Here is a 21,803-nt window from a genome sequence, read left to right as displayed (position 1 = left end):
CCACACATGAGAAGACATACAATCTTTGCAGAAATAGTTTGGGAACATCACTAAGCAAATGGATGACTGGCCCTCAACAATTTAAGAAAAAAAAAAGAAAAAAAGCAAACCCTAATGACAGGAGGGAATCTGATTTCCAGAGTTACATTATAATGTTTAAAATATCCAGTTTTCAACACACTATTTTAAGTCATAAAAAGAAACAGAAAAGGATGGTTCATTTGTTAAGAAGAAAGAAGAGAATGAACAGAAAGCATCCCTAAGGAAACACAGATATTGGGATTACTAGACAAAGATTTTAAAACAATTGTCTTAAATTTCCTCAAAGAGCTAAAGAAACCATAGACCAAAAAAAAAAAAAAAAAAAAAGGAAACCAAGAGAAGAATGTATGAACAAGTAGAAAATATTAATAAAGAAATATTACACAAAAGAACCAAAAAGAAATTACAGAGCTGAAAAGTAGAATAGCTGAAATAAAAATTTCATTAGAGGAGCTCAACAGGAGATTTGAGCAAGAAAGCAGGAAAATGTAAACTTGAAAAAGCACAACTGAAATTGTTCTAACTGAGGAGCATAAAGGAAAAAGAATGAAGAAAATGAACAGAGCCTAAGGGACCTGCGGGACAACATCAAGCATACCAATATACTCATTAAGGAGTCCCAGAAAGGAAAGAAAGATGAAAGGACAGAAAGAATATTTGAAAACGTAATGACTGGAAGATTCCCAAATGTCATCTAGATATCCAAGAAGCTCAATAAACTCAAAGGACAATAAATACATAGATATCCACAGACAGACATAATCAAAATGTCAAAAGACAAACACAGAAACTTGAAAGCAGTAAGAGATAAGTGACTCCTAATGTACAAGAGAGTCTTAACAAGTTTAACTGTTGATTTTTCACCAGAAACCATTGAGACAAGAAAATAGTGGGATGATGTAGTTAAGGCACTGGAAAAAAAAAAAATACAGAAACAAAACTATGAAGCAAGATGTCAATATCTAGCAAAACTATCTTTCAAAAATGAAGGTGAAATTAAGACATGCCCAGATACACAAAACCTGAGGGAGTGTGTTAGTAGCAGAACTGTCTTATGAGAAATGCCACAGGGAATCATTCTGGCTGGCATGGAAGGACACTAGACAGTAACTGGAAGCCATAAAAAGAAACAAAGACTCCGTAAAGGTAACTACTTAGATAAAACAAAGTCAGTAATATTTTTATATCACGCCTCTCTTTTTTTCATATATGATTTAAAGCATGAATGCATAAAAATACTTACACATCTCTCTTAATGGACACACAATGTATAAAGACGTAATTTTTGTAACAGCAACGTAAGTAGGGGAGGTAACTGAGCTGAATAAAAGCAAAATTTTGTATACTGTTGAAGCTAAATTTATATTAATTAAAAGAAGATTGTTATAAATATAAGATCTTAATTGTAATCCTCATGGTCACCACTAAGAAGTTAAAAAATATAAGGAAAGGAAATAAGGAGAGGACCAAAATTGTACACTTGAAAAAAATCAGTCAAACACAAAAGTGGACAGTAGTGAAGAAAATGAGCAACAAAATACATATATGACCTACTACAAAGTAGAAGATATAAGTCCTTCCTTATCATTAATCGCTTTAAATATAAATAGATTAAATTCACAATTGGGATCATTAAAGTTGTGTGTCAACTTTGTCGGACCATGATTCTCAGTGCTTTGGCAGTTACGATGTAGTTTAGCAGTCGTATACGGATGAAATCACTTCCATGATGAGATGTGATATAATGCGATTACCTCCATGATGGGATCTGCTGTGAGTAGCCAATCAGATGTAAGGGAGTTTCCTTGCGGGTGTGGACTGCATCCAATATAGGTGGACTTTCTGGCAAGGCTCTTGAGCTTTTGCTCACTCTGAATCCTGCAGCTGGCTCCTCTTCATCTGATCTCAAGTTTTTGGGATTTGAACCTTCAGTTTACCTTCCAATTTTGGGATTCATCAGCCTCCGCAGTCTGTGAGGCACGGCCTGCCAGCTTACCTGCCGATCTTGAGATTTGTCAGCCTTTGCAGCCTGTGAGCCACAGACCTGTTGTATGACCTGCAGATCTTGAGTTCTGCAGTCCCTGCATCTACGTGAGTCAGGAGAAGCCACCAGCCTGACCCATGGACTTGAGACCTACCAGCCTCTACAGCCTCGTGAGCCATTTCCTTGATATAAATCTATTTAAATATATATCTCACTGGTTTTGCTTCTCTGGAGAACCCAGCCTAAGATACCAATTAAAAGACAAATATTGGCAGAATGAATAAAAAAATCATTCAATTGCTATCAAGCTGATCTGACTCATGGTGACCCCTCCCCCCATGTGTGTCAGAGTAGTACTGACACTCAAGTGTGTCAGTTCAATGGCTAATTTTTCAAAAGTAGATCGCCAAGCCTTTCTTCCGAAGTCCTTCTGGGTGGACTCAAACCTCCAACATTTTGGTTAGCAGCTGAATGCATTAACCGTTTGCACCTCCCAAGGACTACAACATCTATCTATGTTTATTTCTGTATTACTTGTCTTTATACCATATACATACACACACACATATGTACACACACATAGACATCACACAGATGCTTTGGACTTCAACTAGCAGGGCTCTAGTAATTGTTGATAGAAAAGTATTGGTATCAATTATAAATGCGTATTTGTCCATTTCCCCTTTCAGATTTATTAGTTTTTGTATTTTGGAGCCCTGTTGTTAAATACGTACACATTTAGGATTGTTGTATCTTTTTGGAGAAGTGAACCTTTATTATGTTATGTCCCTACTTATTCCCAATAATACTCCTTTTTCTGAAGTATAATTTGTCTGATATTAATATAGCTACTGCAGTAGAACTGGATAATTTTCAACCGTTTCAAGAGGTAGCATAAGATCAAGAACTGATGGTATAAAAAGAAGAAATCGAAGCTGCATTGAAGGCATTGGTGAAAAAACTATCCTCTCTCCACCATCTTCACTAACTCTGACACCAACTGTCCCTCACACAGCACTCCCTACTTCTCTGCTGGGTTCAATAATTCATTGCAATGGCCACACAGAGCTCGCAGTCCATATTCATGATTATGGGGTTTATTAGGGAAGTAACAGTTATAGCTCAGGCTCAAAGACACTCAGAATACAGTTCTTCTATCAGGACAGCCTCTTCCCTCCTGTGCTCACAGGCGTGCCTCTGCCTGGCCTTGGGCCGGCCTCTCTCCAAAGGCACTCAGCTTTCCTTCTCCCTGGGCCATCATCTCCTATAGCCGGGTCCCTGTTGCTTGGTCTCTCCTGCCATGGCATCTTACCGTCTTCAGGGTTACAGCTTCCTCTCTCTATCTCAGTCTCCTGCTTCTAGGAGCTTCTCAGTGCAGGGATCTCAGGTCCATAATATATGCTCAGCTCCTGGCTGTTCTTCCTTGATGGGAGTTGAATCCTCCTCTTTGCTCTGGAACTGGTTCTCTTTGAAGGGAAAACTAAGCAATCCCCTTGGTGAGCCACAATTACCCTATCACACAGTCCTGCCCAAGCACCAGGGTGGATGTTATAAGACCATGGCTAGAAAGGCCACACAAAGTAAACAATCACATCACAGTACCTTGGACTCATTTTTCAAGTGAAGTATCAAAAATCCCATACGAACAAATTGGTAAAGAACATAATCAACAGCAAGAACATTTTCATAATTATGTTTTCTGTATTTGGAAGACATCTATAGTACTATTCTTATTTTGCCAATTCACACGGATCACAGAGATTAGTGGTAGATATTGCAGTACCGGAAAACTCTCTGGTGAAACAGTCTGTGAGCAGTCTTACAAACATGGATATTCCACCAGAGTCAAAAGAATGACGTTACGTTAATCATCAAAGAGAACATTTCAAGATCTAGCCTGAAGTACAATGTTGTCACTGATAGGCTAATACCCATACACTTACAAGGAAGACCAGTTTATATGACTCTTCAAATTTATGCACCAACCACTAATGCCAAAGATAAAGAAATTGAAGATTTTAAACAACTTCTGCAGCCTGAAATTGATCAAACATGCAATCAAGATGCATTGATAATTACTGGTCTTTAGAATGTTAAAGTTGGAAACAAAGAAGGAAAAGTAGTTGGAAAATACAGAATTGGTGATAGAAATGATGCCAGAAATCTCATGACAGAAGTTTGCAAGACCAGTGACTCATCCACTGCAAATATCTTTCTTCACCAACATAAACGGCAGCTATACACGTGGACTTTACCAGATGGAATACACGGGAATCAAACTGACTACATCTGTGGAAAGAGAAGATGGGAAAACTCATATCATCAGTCAGAACAAGGCCAGGGATCGATTGTGAAACAGACTGTCAATTGCTCATATGGGAGTTCAAGTTGAAACGGAAGAAAATTAGAAAAAGTCAAAAGGGGCCAAAATATGACCTTGAGTATATCTCACCTGTACTTACAGACCACCTCGAGAATACATTTTACGTGTTAAACTTAACAACTGAAGACCAGGTGAGTTGTGGAATGACATCAAGGACATCATACATGAAGAAAGCAAGAGGTCCTTTAAAAGACAGGAAAGAAAGAAAAGACCAAAACGGATGTCAGAAGAGACTCTGAACCTTGCTCTTGAATGTCGGGTAGCTAAAGTGAAAGGAAGAAATGACGAAGTAATAGAGCTGAACAGAAGATTTCAAAGGGTGGCTTGAGAAGAAAAAGTATTATAATGACATGTGTAAAGATCTGGAGATAGATAACCAAAAGGGAAGAACACACTCAGCATTTCTCAAGCTGAAAGAACTGAAGAAAAAATTCAACCCTTGAGTTGCAATACTGAAGGATTCTACGGGTATAATATTAAATGACACAGGAAGCATCAAAAGAAGATGAACGTAATACCCACAGTTACTATGCCAAAAAGGATTGGTCGACCTTCAACCATTTCAGGAAGTAGCATATGATCAGAAACCGATGATACTGAAGGAAGATGTCCGTGCTGCACTGAAGGAATTGGTGAGAAAAAAAAGCCTCCAAGAATTGATGGAATACCAACTGAGATGTTTCACCAAATGGATGCAGCACTGGAATCGCTCACTTGTCTAATCCCAAGAAATTTGGAATACAGCTACCTGGCCTACTAACTGGCAAGGATCCATATTTACGTCGATTCCTAAGAAAGGTGATCCAACCAAATGTGGAAATTATCAAACAATATCATTAATATCACATGCAAGTAATATTCTGCTAAAAATCATTCAAAAGCAGCTGCAGCAGTACATTGACAGGGAACTGCCAGAAATTTAAGCAGGATTCAGAAGAGGACATGGAAGGAGGGATATCACAGCTGATGTCATATCGATTCTGGTTGAAAGCAGAGAATACCAGAAAGATGTTTACCTGTGTATTATTGACTATGCAAAGGCATTTGACTGCTTGGGTCATAACAAATTATGGATAACATTGCGAAGAGTGGGAATCCCAGAACACTCAATTGTGCTGATGAGGAACCTGATCAAGAGGTAGACGTTCAAACAGAAAAAGGTGATACTGCGTGGTTTAAAGTCAGAAAAGGTGAGTGTCAGGGTTGTATCCTTTCACAATACTTATTTAATCTGCAAATAATCTGAGAAGCTGGACTATACGAAGAACACGACATCAGGGTTGGAGGAAGACTCATTAACAACCTGCATTTTGCAGATGACACAACCCCACTTGCTAAAAGATAAGAGGACTTGAAGCACTTACTGATGAAGATCAAAGACCGCGGCCTTCAGTAGAGATTGCACCTCAACATGAAGAAAACAAAAATCCTCACAACTGGGCCAATGAGCAACATCGTGATAAACGGAGAAAAGATTGAAGTTGTCAAGGATTTCATTTTATTTGGATCCACAATCAACACCCATGGACACAGCAGTTAAGAAATCAAAAGATGCATTGCATTAGGGAAACTGGCTGCAAAAGACCTCTAAAGTGTTGAAAAGCAAAGACATCACCTTGAAAACTAAGATGCAACTGATCCAAGCCACAGTGTTTTCAGTGGCCTCGTATGTGTGGGAAAGCTGGCTGATGAATAAGGAAGACTGTAGAAGAACTGATGCCTTTTAATTGTCGTGTTGGTGAAGAATTCTGAATACACCATGAACTGCCAAAAGAACGAAAAAATCTATCTTGAAAGAAGTATAACCAGAACGTACCCTAGCCTAGAAGCAAAGATGGCCAGACTACATCCTACATACTTTGGACCTGTTTTCAGGAGGAATTAGTCCATGGAGAAGGATATCATGTACTATTTCTTTGGACTATCTAAGACCTGAAGAACAAAATCTCATGGTCCAAATTAACGTTTTTACTTACTAATTTTCAAATATAGCCCTGGTGGAACATTTGGTTAAGAGCTTGGCTGAAACTAAAAGGTTTCAACCAGCCTCTCCTTAGAAGCCCTACTGTGCAGTTCTATTCTGTCCAATAGGGTCACTGTTAGTTAAAATTTAATCCACAGCAATGAGTTATTTAATTTTCAAATACAAATTTTTTGTGTTAATGTCTAAATTCTAAATTAAATTTTATTTTATAAACTTCCTGTTTTATAAATTTACTTTCTATTATTCAAATTTATTGTTATGGTAGAATCAAATTTAAAAAGTGACATAATTTTATATCCAGGCAAAATGAAATGGCAATAACTAAGTGGAGTGCAAAAATGGAAGCCTGCAGGAGATAAAAAGAAAATGATTTGTGAATCCCTAAAGACAATCCCAAAATTCCTTTTTAGAATGTAATAAATCAGCAGAGACTTCTTCCATTAAAGGTACGTGCTTATGGGTGGGAATCATCCTACTAGTACCACTAGTGCTGAAATTAAGGATGGCAATACAAATATAACAGGATTTGTTCCAAATTCTGCATCCATTTCTTGCTGTAGTAAAAAAAAAAAAAAATTAGTAATGATCTAGAAAGTGAAACTAAGAATATTAAATTGTCACATCTGCAGACCCCATAAATAACAGAAATGCAGATCCTGCCTTGTGGAATAATTTTCTTTCAATGAAGTAAATTACTGGATCAAAAGAGGCCCAAGTGATTCTCAACATTACAGTTGTCCACTTGTAAATTTGTGTTGAAAATTCCTGGATGGTAAACAAAGTTCTATAGCCAGAATTTTTTCTAGAGTGCAAAGTTAATGATGAAAATTATAAGAGGGAGTGGCTACTGCAATCTCCATCAGTCAGCTCCCTGTATTGTTTTGTTTGCAAACCTACTAACCAAACAAACCTGTCATCCTCACTTAATTCTCGAATTGTTACAGATGAATTTAGCAATTGGTGCAAATTGAATCGGATCAGTAAACATGAAAATAGTTCAATTCACAGAGATCATGTTATCATATTTAAACCAAACACATTTGTTCTGGCTTAACTTATGAACTGGAATCACAAATTAATGAACATCAGTATTGAAAAGACATTTTATAATGTGTCATTGTTGTCATAACAATCACTGAATGTGGACTATCTTCATGAAAAAGAAATGAAGTCTTTGGGTCCCCACGAAATGGAAAATTTTAAAGTTGACTTCAACTTGTTGCTCATTTGATCTATTTTTAGCAAGTCACATCTCAAAATATGGTAACACAGGAAAGGGCAATCCATCCTATAATTCTCAAATAATGTGTAAAAAATTTATAATCTTGATAAGTGATGAAGTTCAATCAACTACTGTCAGTGAAATAAGCATAGCTCGATATTTCATTTTGTCTGTGGATTCCACTTCTGAGCCTTCTCATACAGGCCAGCTAAGTATTGTTTAAAGATCCGTATCTCCAACAGATAGAAAACCTGTGTGGTGATTTATCACATTTCCTAGCTTAAGAAATCATACTGGTAAAGACATTGCAAAGCAAGTGTTTCACTGATAATGCGAAGCTTGCAAAATTGATTTTTCTAAGTGCAGAGACCAATCCTATAACAATGCTGCCATTACGTCACTGCATTATAAAGGCATACAACAGAAAATTCTGGAATGAAATTAATATGCCATTTTCATACCAAGGTGCTGCACATTCACTTAATTTTGTAGGATGTATCACAATAGATTTTTTTTTGTCCAAAGGCAATTGAAGTTTTTTCTAATATTCAGTTACTTTACAAATTTTTTGCCACCTCTACTCACTGATGAGCTGTTCTTAAAACATATTCAGGCAATGATTGAGCACTAAAATGTCTAATACACATTGGGAAGCACATGCTATAGCAACAAGTACAATTCTAGGTGCCACACAGAATATTGCTGAAGACCAGATACAAAAAGGAAACTCCAAAACAGAAGCTAAAATCATCGCTGCCTTAGTCACCTAGTGCTGCCACAACAGATACCATAAGTGGATGGCTTTAACAATGAGAAATTTATTTTCTCACAGTCTAGTAGGTTACAAGTCCAAATTCAGGACGTCAGCTCCAGGGGAAGGCTTTCTCTCTCTGTTGATTCTGGAAGAAGGTCCTTGTCCTCCATCTTCCCATGGTCAAGGAGCTTCTCAGGTGCAGGGACCCCGGGTCCAAAGGACATGCTCTGCTCTTGGTAGTATGAGGTCCCCAACTCTCTATCCTTTCATCTCCTGAGAGATAAAAGGTGGTGCAGGCCACACCCTAGGGAAACTCCCTGTATCTCGGATCAGGGAGGTGTTCAAATCCCACCCTAATCCTCTCAACATAAAATTACCATCACAAAATGGAGGACAACTTCACATGGCCTATCCAAGTTGATACACACATTTTGGGGGGACATAATTCAATCCATGACATTCTACCCTTTGGCCCCCCCAAAATCACATTCTTGCAAATGGAAAACATATTCATCCCATCACAAACCAAAACCAAACCCACTGCCGTCCAGTCGATTCCGACTCATAGTGACCCTATAGGACAGAGTAGAACTTCCCCATAGAGTTTCCAAGGAGGGCCTGGCAGATTCGAACTGCCGAGCTCTTGGTTAGCAGCCGTAGCACTTAACCACTACGCCACCAGGGTTTCCTCATCCCATCATAGCATAGAAAAGGTCTTAAATCAAGTCCAAAATTCAAAAATCCCTCTTCATCTGTGAAATCTAGGACACAAGTTATCTGCTTCCAAAGGTACAATGGCATAAAAGGAACAAGCTAGACATTTCCATTACAAACTGAAGAAGCTTGAGGGAAAGAAGGCATAACATGAACCAAGCGAGTCAGGAGAACACAGCGCATTAGCCCTCAAAGACATTGCAAACCAAGTGTTTCACTAATTAGGCGAAGTTTGCAAAATTGATTTTTCTAAGTGCAGAGACCAATCCCATGACAATTCTGTGAAATGTCACTGCATTATAAAGGCATGCAACGGAAAATTCTGGAATGTAATGAATACGCCATTTTCATACCAAGGTGCTGCATATTCACTTAATTTTGTAGGATGTATCACAATGGATTTTTGTCAAAAAAATGATTTTTGTCTTCTATTCAGATATTTTACAAATTTTTTGCCATCTCTATTCACCGATGAGCTATTCATAGGCAATGATCACCATTAAAATGTCTTTCTAATACCCACTGGGAAGCACATGCTATAGCAACGAGTGCAATCCTGGAATCACACACCCAGATTCTAGGTGCCATAGAGAATATTGCTGAAGACCAGTCACAAAAAAGCGATACCAGAACAGAAGCTTAAAACGTCGCCAACGAAATGTAAACACAGACCATGTATTTATGTTTGTTATGTATAATAATATATTGTATCATTTTCATTTGACGAGTCAGTTCTCCAAGATTCAGAAGTAAATTTATAGACATGCATAGATCTCTACCAGCTATTAACAAGATATTTACATAAGAGAATATTTTGAAAACACAATAAAACAAATACTGCCAAATACTGATTATCAAGCAGTTTATTGTTGCAGAAGCATTAGAAGAAACAAGTAAATGACAGAAATGCTCCAGAAGTATTGAGTGCCAGGAATCAATTTTACATAACCACCATCACTGACACACTTGAATCTTGCATGAAATGAAGGGTAAGGATGTATGAAGTTCCTTCTGATATTTTTTTCCTTCTTAATGTGAATATAACTGATGAAGAATTCCTGAAGGTATCCAATAAATTAGCACAGGCTTATCCTGATGAGGAAACCCTGGTGGCATAGTGGGTAAGTGCTACGACTGCTAACCGAGAGAAGGCAGTTCAAATCCACCAGGGGCTCCCTGGAAACTCTATCGGGCAGTTCTACTCTGTCCTATAGGGTTGGGATGAGTCAGAATCGACTCGACGGCAGTGGGTTTGGTTTTTATCCTGATGACTTAAGACAAACCTTTATGGAGAAGTGCTACAAAATCATTCTTACGTTAGAATTAAGTTTAGAGATTCAAGTCAAATTTTACTCATGTAGGCATGTAAATCAAAAAACCAAACCCATTGCTGGTGAATTGATTTCAACACACAGCAACGCTATAGGACAGAGTAGAATTGCCCCCATAGGGTTTCCATGGAGCAGCTAATGTATTCGAACTGCCAAGCTTTTGGTTAGCAGCTGAGTTCTTAACCACTGCACCACCAGTGCTCCAAATATACTCTGGCCCAGTAGTTCAAATGCAACAGCCGCTCCTTGAAAACCCTATGAGGCAGTTCTACTCTGACCTATAGGGTCATTATGCATCAGAATTGACTCCAACCCAACGGGTTTGTTCTGCCTACTGCCTCATCCCTATTTCATTTTCTCAGAGATAAGTTTCTCTGATAGTGTCAGATTCAGGAATGTGATGAAAAATGTCTCTTGTAGGGGTGGGGCCAAGATGGCAGAGTAGTCAGATGCTTTATGTAGCCCCTCTTATAACAAAGACCCAGAGAAGTAAATCGATTATATATGACAATCTAGGAGCCCTGAACATCAAAGGTGAAGTTACAGAATTGGACTTAGTGGCAGGGGGAGGGGAATATGGTTCAGAAGCAGTGAGAGTTTGACAGACCTGACCCGGCAGAAACCAGCACCCTGCAGGCTGGATCGGATGGCATGTGCGGTGACGCAAGCAGTGACACTCGGGACATGTTTTCCACATCTGAAGAGACCGAGTGGTGGAAAGCCTACACAAGCCTCCATAAGCAGTGAAAAGCAGTGCTAAGTTGGCAAAAGATAAGTACATGCATTTAAAATGCCACACAAATCAAAAATCATCCCCTTTGGGAAGAACACCTCTCCCATTTACCTGCTTCCTCCCTCTCTGTTTTTAGTCTTGGACCAGCTTCAGCTATTTCTGGGTCCCCTGGGCCAAAGTAGGAACTATTACATGCCCTGGAGCAGGAACAAACAACAAAAAATAATCTGCCAGCTTCCCTAAGCCAGGAACTCAGGGAAGGCACAGACATAAGGGGTCCAAGGAGTTTGAATGCCTTTCACCCTTGCACAGATCTGTGTGGGCCCATTTCAACAGCATAGGCTCTCATTAGCACACTACAACAGGGTAAATACCTGAAGCCTATTTTCAACTGTATCAGCTATAAAGTGGAGGGGCAGATTTCTGATATTTGACAACGTTCTGCCAATTAAGCAGAGTCCTCACCTACCCATATCAGTGACCTGAGGGTTGGTGGCTCCACCCATGCCACCTAGCCACCCAATTCAGGAGTCCAAGAGTAAGTGGTGAATCCCAGTCCTTACAACCAACAGCATTGGGTGACCATGGTCTGGCTGCAAAACCCACCCACCTATGTGCTCTAGGGAACAGGGACATGCTTTCCTCCCAGACACTCAGGGGCAGTCATCCCCCCCACAGTAGCCAGACACCTGTACCTACACCAATCAACCCTGTATATGTAGGACTGTAGGTAAGAGCCTACACCACACACTTGGTGACCGACTACCTGGATACCTGAGCTGAATCCATACAAGAATGTAAAAGGGCTCCTAGGCTCACATACCTAGTAACAGCTCTGATCACCTGGTGACAGGATGTAAGAACTTCAAAAGGTGCCAATAATCAAACTAGCTCACCCAAGCAGCCTATTTGGGCATATCAAAATAAAACAAGAAGCTAGGACACAGTACACACACACACACACAAAAAAACCAAACCCAGTGCCGTCAAGTAGATTCCGACTCAGCAAGCAAACATAAAATAAATGAATATAATAACTCACTAATGGCTCAGAGACAAGTGTAAATATCAAATAACATAAAGAGGCAGACCATGATGGATTCAGGAAGCTCCCAAAACAACAAATCAAGAAATCTTCCAAATGAAGAGAAATTCCAGGAATTGCCGGAGGTAGAATTTAAAAGATTAAGAGACCGAGCTCTTCAAGAGATGCAGGAGGAGATCAGGCAAAACGAAGAACAAGCCAAGGAACACACAGATAAAACAACAGAGGAACTTAAGAAGGTTATACAAGAGTATAATGACAAATGTAACAGGCTGCAAGAATCCATAGAAAGATAGCAAGCAAATCCAAAAGAGTAACAATAAAATTTCAGAATTAGACAACTCAATAGAAAATGAGAGGAGCAGAATTGAGGCACTGGAAGTCAGAATTAGTGAGACTGAAGATAAAGCAATTGACGCCAAGTTATTTGAGGAAAAATCAGATAAAATAATTTTTTTTAATTGAAGAAACTCTAAGAATTATGTGGGACTCTATCAAGAGTGATTGGAACACCAGAATCGAGGTGGGGGTTGGAGGATAACAGAAAACACAGTGAGAATTGTTGAAGACTTCTTGGCTAAAAACTTCACTGATCTTATGAAAGATAAGAAGATATCTATCCAAGATGCTTACTGAACCCCACACAAGGTAGATGCCAAGATAAAGTCACCAGGACATATTATAATCTTGCTTGTCAAAACCAAATATAAAGAGAGAATTTTAAGAGTAGCTAGGGATAAACAAAAAGTCACCTATAAAGAAGGGTCAGTAAGACTAAGCTTGGACTACTCAGCAGAAACCATGCAGGCAAGAAGGACATATACAAAGCCCTGAAGGAAAAAAAAAATTGCCTGCCAAGAAGTACATATCCAGCAAAACTGTCTCTCAAATATGATGGTGAAATTAGGACATTTCCAGACAAGCAGAAGTTTAAGGAATTTTTAAAAACCTAACCAATATGACAAGAAATAATAAAGGGAGTTCTCCAGTTAGAAAATCAATAACATCAGCTAACAACCCAAAACTAGAACACGGGACAGAACTACCAGATATCAACCCACATAGGGACGTCACAAATAAATGAAAGCTAAAACACTGAAAATATAGAAACAGAGACATTGATCTGTAAAAGATGACAACATTAACACAAAAAAGAGGGACTAAATAATGTAGTCATAGATTTTTCATACGGAGAGGAAGTCAAGACGATATAAGGAAATAAAAGATTGGTTTAAATTTAGAAAAACAGGTAAATGTTAAGGTAACCCAAAGGAAACTAACAATCCTACACATTAAAATTTAAAAAAAAGCAAGGAAAACATAAATTTTCAGCAAATACAAAAGCAACAAGGAAGAAGATGAAAGACTAAAAAGAAAAACGATTCAGCACAGAAAAAAATAAATTAGCAGTAAATACAAAGGCAACAAAAATGAAGAGGACGGAAAGAAAATGCACCAAGAAAAACGACTCAACAGAGAAAATTAAATGGAATAAGGAAAATGCCAACAAGACATACACAAAAAAGATGAAAATGACAGCACTAAACTCATAAAAAAACTCGTTAACTATGAATAATTACGATAAATGTAAATGGTTTAATCGCACCCATAAGGAGACAGAGAGTAGCAGAATGGATTAGAAAACATGATCCATCTGTATGCAGACTGCAAGAGACACACCATAGACTCAAAGACATAAACAAACTAAATCTCAAAGAATGAAAAAAAATATATATATATATACACATACATGAAGCACACAACAATAAAAAATAAGAGTGGCAATATTAATCTCTGATAAAATAGGCTTTAAAGTAAAATCCTCCACAAAGGAAAAGGAAATACACTATATAATGATTAAAGGGTCAATATACCAGGAGGTCAAAATCATAATAAATACTTATACACCCAATGATAGGGCTCCAAAATACACAAAACAAACTCAAACAGCATTGAAAAGAGAAATAGCTCCACAATAATAGTAGAAGACTTCAACACACCACTTCTGATGACAGACAGGATATCCATAAAGAAGCTCAGTAAAGACACGGAAGATCTACTTGGTCTCATAGACTTAAACACAACACTTCACCCAACGGTAGTCAAGTAAAACTTCTTTTCTAACGCTCATGGAGCATTCTTGAGAATAGACCACATATTAGGCCACAAAACAAGCATTAACAGAATCCAAAACATCAAAATATTACACAGCATGTTTCCTGAGCATACAGCCATTAAAGTCAAAAGGCTGTAGTTATCATAAATTCTAATTTCTTACATATTTTAAACCCAATAATGTCTATTCTTATTATGTTATGCAGTCAGTAATCCTCTATTTTTACTCGTTTCACTAACTTTCATTCCTTCTTGCATCTTAAGCCTTTCACCTTATTTTCTTTCTGCTTGAAGAATACCTTTGGAATTTTCTTTAATGTGGGCATGCTGATGTTAACTTATCCACGTTTTGTTTGTCTGAAAACAAAAGGTCTTTGCTCATTCATGATGTTTTTCCTCAGCATAGAGTTCTGGGTTGCCATGTGTTTTCTCTCTATAATTTAAATATATCATCTTATTGTCTTTTTTTTTATTATCGTAGGGTTGTCGCTATTTCTCTAGAGAAGTCATCAGTCAGTTTTTTTGTTTGTCCTTTAAAGATAATCTCTTCTATTCTTTAAGTAGTTTTAAATTATTTGTTTTTTGTGGGGTTTTTTGTCTTTAGCTTCAGCAGTTCTACTATGATGTACCTAGATACGAATTTCTTTGTATTTACCCTACATGGGTCTTATAAGGAAACCCTGGTGGCGTAGCGGTTAAGTGTTATGGCTGCTAAGCAAAACGTCAGCGGTTCGAATCCACCAGGCGCTCCTTGGAAACTCTACGGAGCAGTTCTACTCTGTCCTGTAGGGTCGCTTTGAGTCAGAATCGACTCGACGGCAGTGGGTTTTTTTTTTTTTTGGTTTGGGTTTTGTAAGTCTTCTAGGATCTGTGACTTGATATCATTAATCATTTGAAGAAAATTCTCAGCCATAATCTCAGTTTTTCTGCCTCATTCTTTTTCTTCCTTCTTAATCTTATGCTAGATATTCTCATTGTATTCTCTATATCTTATTCCTTTTTATATTTTATATATTTTTTCTTTTGTCTATGCCTCTATTTTCTTCCAACATATCTTCCAGTTCACTAAATCTCTCTTCAGCATTTTTAATCTGCTGTTATATACATGCATTAAGATTTTAACTTCAGCTATAGTTTTCAGTTGACTTTCTAAGTTGATCTTTTTCTTAGTTTCTAGTTTTTTGCCAAATTTCTAAGTCTTGCCTTTATTTCTTTGAACATAATAGAGTTATTTCAGTGTCTTTGTCTGATAGCTCAAATATCTAGTTTTTCTGTGGATCTCATTCTGTTATTTGTTGTTTCTACAGGTTTCACTCTTTTTTTTCTTTTTTAAAAAAATTGTTGATTATATTAGAGAGGCGAGGCCAAGATGGCAGAGTAGTGAGACGCCGCCAGTCATCCCTCTTACAAAAAAGACCAGAAAAAACAAGTGAAGCAAGTATATTTATGACAAGCTAGGAGCCCTGAGCATCAAAGGCAAAGTTAGAAAATGGACTCAGCGGCAGGGGGAGGGAGAGACTATTCAGAAGTGGAGAGGAGTTACTGGACCTGAACAGCCAGGAACCCTCAGGCACCGTTCCCTGGAGCGACTGCAGCGGGGCTGGCAGTAGTGTTCCAGAGGCATTTAGCTCACGGAAAGACTGCAAGTTGCACAGACTACTCACACCTCCAGAACAAGAGAAGAACGGCACTCTCAGCAAAAGCTAATTACTTGTGTTTATTTTACCACGCCCCCAGCCCCCAAGCTGGCTTCAGTGGCTGTCAACTTCCCTGGGCCTGAGATAGGCCCTGGTACCACTCTGAGCCATTTTTCCATCCTTGAAGAAGGTATAAGTTCACAACTGGGGGAAAGATAATCTGCCAGCTCAATTAAGCTGGGGAGCTCAGGACAGAAGCAGCTCTTGTTCAGGCACAAACAGTCCATGGGCTTTGAATACCTTTCACCCCAGCATGGACCTGCGTGGGCCCATTTCAGGAGAACAGGCCCTTGTTGCCAGACTGCAATGGTTTCAGCTGGACGGTGGAAAGATGGGTGTTTGATGTTTGACACTGCTTTGCCTATTAAACAGGGTCTTCACCTACCCACATCAGGGGCCTAAGGACTGCTGGCTCCACCCACAATACCTGGCCACCTGTGACAGGGCTCCAAGGATAAGTAGTACCGCCCAGAACTTACAACCAAAAGCATTGGGTACCCATCGCCCTTCTGCAGAACCCACCCGTGTGCTCTACAGAACAGGGATGCACTTTCCTCACAGACACTCAGAGCACAGCTGTCAGACCCCTGCCTTGATCAGAGCCTGACCCCCTACTGCAGCCAGATACTTCTGCCTACACCAATAACCCCTGCCCCTCTAAGACTGTAGGACAGAGCCCGTACCACACACTTTATGACCAACTACCTGGGCACCTGAGTTGAATCCATACAAGAAAAGTAAATGAACTCCTAGGCTCATATACCTGGTAACAGTGCTAGCCATCTGGTGATAGTACATTAGAGCTTCAAAGGTGAAAATAATCAACCTAGCGCACTCAAGCAGCTTATTTGGGTATACCAAAACTAAACAAAGCAAGAAGCTAGGATACAAAAAGCAAGCATAAAATAAACTGATACAATAACTTACAGATTGCTCAGAGACAACAGTCAATATGAAATCACATAAAGAGGCAGACACAGGAGCAGGACCAAGATGGCTGACTAGGTAGAAGCTTCCGCTTATCTCTCTTGAAACAAAGACTCGAAAAAACAAGTGAATCAATTACATAAAGGACAATTTACAAACCCTGACCATCAAACACAGAACTAAGGAGTTGACCTGAGTGACAGGGGAGCAAAAAGCCACACTGCAGCAGGGACCACTTCCGGAGCCAGTGTCCCATGCCACAGCCTTGAGCCCTCGCAGTTCCCTGGTGCCAGAGTGGTGGGGCTGATTGTGGCTTACTGAGACAGGGAAGCACGGATGTAGGCCTAACCCTCAGGAAGAACCTCGGAGGAGACCCAGGCAGCACACACAGGCTCCACACAGACGCGGCTGACAGGGAAATGAAAAACCATGGGGAAGCAGCGACTGGTTTTGGAGCCTGGAGTGCAGCGTCCCAGAAAGGAAACCTTGGTGCTGGGCTTGGGACTAAGTGTGGGGGAGCTGATTGCAGCTTCCTGAGACGGTGTGAGCATGGACGCAGCCCTAACCCTCTGGGACAGTCTCAGCAGGGATCTAGCCACCACACACAAGCTACGCAATGCTCTGGAATCTCAGAAAAAACAGTCCTCACCAAACAACATAAGTAAACTTTGTATATTTTGCCAGGCTACTCTCTTCTATATATCTGATTCCACCCCTCATTGCCCCAGCCAGCTTCATTAACATTGGAATTCTCTGTGCTAGAGAGTGAAGTGCACTGCTCGATTTTTTTTCTTCTTTCTTTTCTAACCCATTCCCCTGGCCTGAGAAAAGCAGCATTTAACAATCAAAGAAAAAATCCTTCCCTGACTTCCCTAAACTGGAATAACAATACAGAATCAGCTCCATCCAGGCATTAAGAGACCCATAGTCTTTGGCTTTTACCCTACAGGTAATTAGGTGGCTATTATAATGCAAAGGCGATTCTGATAGAGATCTCACCATAATTATTTTAGCTCGGCAGTGGAAAGGCAAGTTTTGGAGATCAGATACCTCTCTACCTACTAAACAGAGCCCTCGCTGATCCACACCAGCGAACTGAGGGCTGAGACTCCACCCACACCACCTAGCCACCTGCTAGAGGGGTCTGAGAATAGTGACATCTCCCAAGCATTGGGTGCCTAAGATACAGCTGCAGAGCCCACCCACCAGAGCGCTCTAGAGAATAGAGCCACACCTACCTCACTGACACTTGAAGGAAGGCTGTCAGCATCCTGCCCTCCTCGAAATGTGACCCCCTGCCACTAATAGAAACTGGTGCATACAACCATCACCACTACTCCTCTAAGATAATAGGTGAGAGCCTACACCACACACTAGGTGACCAGCTATCAGGACACCTGAGCTGATTCTATTCAAGAATAGTGAATGGGCTCATACAATTATATACCTGGTAACAGCTCAGGCAAGCTGCTAATAGGACGTAAGTGATTCAAAACCTACAGCAATCACCATACCACAACCTAGTAGCCCATCTGAGTGTATTGTAACAGAACAAAACAACAAGATAAGACTCAGTGAGCAAATATAAAAGAAAATATTACAAAATCTTATAGATGGCTCAGAGACAGCAGTCGACATCAAATCACATGAAGAAGCAGACCATGATTGCTTCTACAAACCCCCAAATCAAAGAATCAAAATCATTCCTGGATGTAGATACATTCCTAGAATTGCCAAATATAGAATATAAAACAATTGTATACAGAATGCTTCAAGACATCAAGAATGACCTCACAAATGAAATAAGGCAATCTACAGAAAAAGCCAAGGAATACACGGGTAAAGCAGTTGAAGAAATCCAAAAGGTTAATCAAGAACATAGTGAAAAAATTAATAAGCTGTAAGAATCCATAGAGAGACAGCATTCAGAAATCCAAAAGATTAACAATAAAGTCACACAGACAACTCAATAGGAAGTCAGAGGAGCAGACTCGAGGAACTGGAATGCAGAGTGGGGGAGCTGGAAGATAAGACAATTGACACAAATATAGTTGAAGAAAAATCAGATAATAGAATTTAAAACTATGAAGAAACCCTAAGAATCATGGGGGACTCTATCAAGAATAATTTGCGTGTGACTGGAGTTCCAGACAGGGAGGGGTAACAGAAAATACAGAGAGAATAGTGGAAGATCTGATGGCAGAAAAATTCCCTGGCATCATGAAAGATGAAAAGATATCTACCCAAGATGTTCATCGAACCTCATACAAGATAGACCCCAAAAGAAAATCACCAAGACATATCATCAAACCTGCCAAAACCAAAGATAAAGAGAAAAATTTAAAAGCACCCAAGGATAAACGAAAAGTTACCTACAAAGGAGAATCAATAAGTTTGCACTATTCGGCAGAAACCATGCAGGCAAGAAGGCAATGGAATAACATATATAGAGCACTCAAAGAAGAAAAACTGTCAGCCAAGAATCATATATCCAGCAAAACTCTAAAACCTGAAGGTGAAATTAAGATATTTACAGATAAACACAAGCTTAGAGAATTTGCAAAAACCAAACCAAAACTGCAAGAATTACTAAAGGAAATTCTTTGGTCAGAAAATCAATAATATCAGATTCCAACACAACACAAGGTCACAGAACAAAACATCCTGATATCAACTCAGATAGGGAAATCACAAAAACAAAATAAGATTAATTAAAAAAAAACTGCTCAAAACAGGGAATCATTGATGTGATTATGTAAAAGATTACAATAGACAAAAAAGAGGGACTAAAATACAGGAGGCATAGATCTTACATATGGAGAGGAAACCAAGGCGATACAGGACAAAACAACTTAGGTTTTTACTTAGTCAAACCGGGGTAAATATTAAGGTAACCACAACGAGGTCTAACAATTCCATACTTCAAAATAAAAACCAAGATAAACATAACGACTCACCAACATAAACTCAGATACTATAAAAAGGAGGAACACACATTCTATAAAGAAAAACTCAGCACAAAAAAGTAAATGGAAAAATGAAATTGTCAAAAACAGGCATCAAAATGACAGCACTAAACTCATACTTATCTATAATTATATTTAATGTAAATAGACTAAATTCACCAATAACGAGACAGAAAGTTGCAGACTGGATAAAAAAAACACGATCAGTCCGTATGCTGCCTAAAAGAGACATGCCATAGACGTAGAGACACAAATAAACTAAAACTGAAAGGATGGATAAAAATATATCAAGCAAACAACAATCAAAAAAAGACCAGGAGAGGCAATATCAATTTCCAACAAAATAGACTTTAAAGTTAAATCCACCACAAAGGATAAAGAAGGACACTACATAATGATTAAAGGGACAATTTACCAGGAAGATATAACTGTATTAAATATTTATGCACCCAATGATAGGGCCGCAACATTCATAAAACAAACGTTAACAGAATTAAAAAGTGAGACAGACACCTCCACAATTATAGCAGGAGACGTCAACACAACACTCTCGGTGAAGGATAGGAAATGCAGTAAGAAGCTCAATAGAGACACGGAAGATCTAATTGCTACAATTAAACAACTTCACTTCATAGACTTATACAGAACACTCCACACAACAGCTGCAAACTATAATTTCTTTTCTAGTGCACATGAAACATTCTCCAGAATAGATCACATATGAGGTCATAAACCAAGCCTTTACAGAACCAAAAACACTGAAATATTACAAAACATCTTCTCTGAATGAAAGACCATAAAAGTAAAAATCAATAACAGAAAAACCAGGGAAAAGAAATCAAATGCTTGGAAACTGCACAATACCCTGCTCAAAAAAGACTGGGTTATGGAAGACCTTAAGGAGGGAATAAAGAAATTCACAGAATTCAACGAGACTGAAAACACTTCCTATGAAAACCTTTGGGACATGGTGAAAGCAGTGCTCAGAGGTCAATTTATATCAATAAAGGCACACATATTAAAGAAGAGCCAAAATGAAAGAACTGTCCCTACAACTTGAACAAACAGAAAGAGAGCAACAAAAGAAACTGTCAGGCACCAGAAGAAAGCAAAAAATAAAAACTACAGCAAAATTAAATGAATTAGAGAATAGAAAAACAATCGAAAGAGGTAACAAGGCCAAAAACTGCTTCTTGGAAAAAATTAACAAAATTGATAAACCATTGGCCAGACTGACTAAAGAAATACAGGAAAAGAAACCAATAATCCAAATAAGAAATGGGATGGGCCATATCACAACAGATCCAACTGAAATTAAAACAATCATAACAGATTACTACAAAAAATTGTACTCTAACAAATTTGAAAACCTAGAAAAAATGGATGAATTCCTAGAAACACACTACCTATCTAAACTAACACAAACTGAAGTACAACAACTAAATAAACCCTTAACAAAAAAAGAGATTGAAAATGTAATCAAAACACTCCCAACAAAAAAAAGCCTTGGCCCTGACGGCTTCACTGCAAAGTTTTACCAAACTTTCAGGGAAGACTTACCACTACTACTGAAGGTATTTCAAAGCATAGAAAAGGACGGAATACTACCTAACTCCTTCTATGAAGCCAGCATAACCCTGATACCAAAACCAGCTAAAGACAACACAAAAAAAAGAAAATTACAGACCTATATCCCTCATGAACATAGATGCAAAAATCCTCAAGAAAATTCTAGCCAACAGAATTCAACAACATATGAAAAAAAATCCACCATAACCAAGTAGGATTTATACCAGGTATGCAAGGTTGCTTCAATATTAGAAAAACAATTAATGTAATCCAGCACATAAAAAAAAAGACAAGAACCACATAATTTTATCAATTGATGCAGAAAAGGCATTTGACA

At 38.7% G+C, this 21,803-nt stretch overlaps 2 long non-coding RNA genes across 4 annotated transcripts in view; one reads left to right on the top strand and one right to left on the bottom strand.

Moving 5' to 3' along the window:
- The window catches only part of LOC135229561 (uncharacterized), a 690,153-nt gene extending 677,513 nt beyond the window's left edge, over positions 1-12,640 (top strand). Inside the window, exon 4 of the long non-coding RNA XR_010320250.1 lies at positions 6,695-12,640. This is a non-coding gene — a long non-coding RNA (uncharacterized LOC135229561). The remainder of the gene's footprint in view (positions 1-6,694) is intronic.
- Positions 1-21,803, bottom strand: part of LOC135229559 (uncharacterized) — an 847,392-nt gene that overhangs the window by 705,171 nt on the left and 120,418 nt on the right. The window lies entirely within an intron of this gene.

Source organism: Loxodonta africana, unplaced genomic scaffold (assembly GCF_030014295.1).
Source record: "Loxodonta africana isolate mLoxAfr1 unplaced genomic scaffold, mLoxAfr1.hap2 scaffold_39, whole genome shotgun sequence".
Taxonomy (NCBI): domain Eukaryota; kingdom Metazoa; phylum Chordata; class Mammalia; order Proboscidea; family Elephantidae; genus Loxodonta; species Loxodonta africana.
Note: the sequence above shows the minus strand (reverse complement) of the source record. Positions and strands in the feature narration are given on the sequence as shown.